Here is a 3,052-nt window from a genome sequence, read left to right on the forward strand (position 1 = left end):
ACCACCACCACCACCGAAATCGTCACCATCATTACCATGCTCGTTCAGTTGTTATCGTAATAGTATCGGCCTCACTAACTTCCCCAGCTGCTGATTCCTTATTTACTTGAACTGCGCCCTGCAAGCAAATATTCAATATTAGGTCTTTCTTTATGTTCAACATTCCATTCCCTCTCTTCAAGTTTTCACCTTATTTCTCTCTCTCTCTCTCTCTCTCTCTCTCTCTCTCTCTTTCTCTCTCTCTCTCTCTCTCCTTCTCTTTTAATTTTTTTAAATGGTGTTAAAATAATTTACAAATTGTTGTCAACATTTTTTTCTCTTTAATTAAAATGTGATGATGATTAGGATGATGATGATGATGATGAGGACAATGATTATGTGGATAGTGATGATAATTACGGTGAAGATGATGATTAAGAGCACGTGGGATGAAAATGATGATGATTATGGTGAGGACGACAATGATTAAATGCCAAAATAAATGGCCAAATTTAAATTTCTAACAAAATCAATTCCCGCTACAACGATTATTTTAAAATGTTGAGCACATCAACACAGCAAACATGGCGCAACATCATGGCAGCATCCACACAACAAATATGCTGCAACATGCCCCAACATCCACTTATTCTTCAACACCAAAGTGTCGAAGTCGATCCAGGGAATTTGTGAGAGGCCAGATTCGAAGTCGGATATTTTTCAGCCGACTCGGGAAAGTGTAAAAAATTTGAAAATTGCTATATATCTGTTTTCTAAAATTAGTTTTTTCTGCTCTTGTTTTTTTTACAAGGTGTCTAGGGACGTTCAATAAACTTTAGTAATGAAATTAGAAACAATAGATGCTCCTAAGTATACTTGTATTTTTTAAATGTGGGACATTTTTAATGCGCAATGTAGTGTTCAAACTTCCTTCTAACTTTAGTGAAAATCATTTATACTTAAACTCTTTCTAAATTGTTGCCCTAAATACGATGGGATGTTGTGTTTGCGTTTCGTACACTTGGTTATACCAGTGTTTCATTGTTTCATAGAACAATTTGAAATTTTCTCAATTTCATTAAATTTATTTAAGTCGGGATTTAGTTTGTTATCATTTGTTATCCTTCGACTGCTTGGTAAAAACAAAGGTAACAACAAATATTAATATTATTAACTTATGAAAATAAAGTAGTCCAAGTAGTATTACCGCTGTGTAAGATTTATTTTGAAAACCGAATTGAACTTCAAAAATAAAATATTAGCAATTAATTTTTTAGCAATACCTGTTACCTACTTATAATTTTGTCACAGTTGATTGGTTGACGAGTGACATCAGAATACTGGATTCAAAAACGAGGAAAATGCTGACAATAGGAAAAATTCATCATCCTAAGGCTGATGTCGATAGACTTTACATCAAGAGAAAAGAAGGCGGAAGAGGGCTGGTAGAACTTGAATCATCTTACGAAATGAAAATAGTTGGTTTATAGAAATAAATAAATAAATGAAAACGATGAAAAATTGTTAAAATTGATAAATGAATATGACAAGAGCAAATACTCTTTGAAAAAGAAAACCGGTAAAATCATCAGCAGATATTCTTTAGAAACAACTGTCAGGCAGAATTTGAAAGCAACACTCTAAATAAAACTCGAAGAGGAAAAAAGAATTCATTGATAAACAAACCTCTGCACGGTCAACAATTTTTTCGTGATCTGAAAGACCAGCGGAAGACAAAAGAGCACCGATGGCATCGCCAGGAAACTCCGGTCTACAGGGAGAGACGGAAAGCCTCATCATTGCTGCTCAGGACCAGGCACTCAACATTAGATGTCACCAAAAAAACATATTGAAGCAAGCAGTAGTTGGTAAATGCAGAATATACCACCAAGCGGATAAACATGTAAATCATATTATATCAGGGTGCACAATATTGACTTCAGGTGATTATACCAACAGACACAATAAAGTGGTTAGTTATGTACACTGGATGATTTGGGTGCAGAAGTATGCGAAAAATATTACATGCATATCTCGCATGAAGTACTAAACAAACGTAGGTCACATCAGCATCTTATGGGGTGCACCTATAATTACAGACCGAACAATTATGGCCAACCGCCCTGACATAATCTTTCAGGACAAAATAAAATAGGCTACCTAATAGATATTGCCATGCCAAATGATGCAAACGTTTCAACCAAAGAAACCGAAAAAAAAGTAAATACAGAGATTTGGAAATCGAGATAGGCAGAATGTGGAGCCCTAAAACAAAATAATCCCAATGATAGTTGGCGAACCGGGTACAGTCAGAAATGAAATTGACGAACATCTGCAAACACTCCCCGGACACCCATCAAGTTTTGAGATTCAAAAGATCGCATTGATGGAAAAGCACACATTCTCCGATAGGTCTTGGGCTGAATATCTGTGAACTCTTGTTGAGATCTGGATTCCCACAAAATGATGGAAGAGGAATAATATGAATATTAACAACAACAACAACAACAACAACAACAATAATAATAATCATACAATACATTTTTAATAGTAACTACTACTACTACTAATAATAGTAGTAATAATAACTATAACAGTAATAATAAATAACAACAATAATAACAATATTTATCATCAAACAGAACGGTAGGAACCAGGATATCTGAGCTGTTTGCGTATGTATTTTATAGTTAAAGAACCTTTTGTTTTGATTGTCGGCAAATCTATTTATAAATGACGAAGCAGTATCTGCCTGTCTTTGTGCATCAGTCTGTGTATGTGCGTGCTGGTGTGTGCTCTGGTATGTTTTGTTTCGCTTTGAATTTTAATCATATATGTACAATACAATTGGTCGTACATACAACATTGCACACATACAACATCGCACACATTTTGTACACACAACATTCTTTCACATATCACATTGTACTCATTCGTACAAATTTCTAACACTGTTAACTGGCTGAGCTAATGTAAGGCATACAAATAAAAATATCCAAATAAATCATTCATTACAAATACTTGGAAAAACACACTCACGCAAGCCGACACAGACGCACAATCATGCACGCAC

Source organism: Helobdella robusta (genome assembly GCF_000326865.2).
Source record: "Helobdella robusta unplaced genomic scaffold HELROscaffold_54, whole genome shotgun sequence".
Lineage (NCBI taxonomy): Eukaryota > Metazoa > Annelida > Clitellata > Rhynchobdellida > Glossiphoniidae > Helobdella > Helobdella robusta.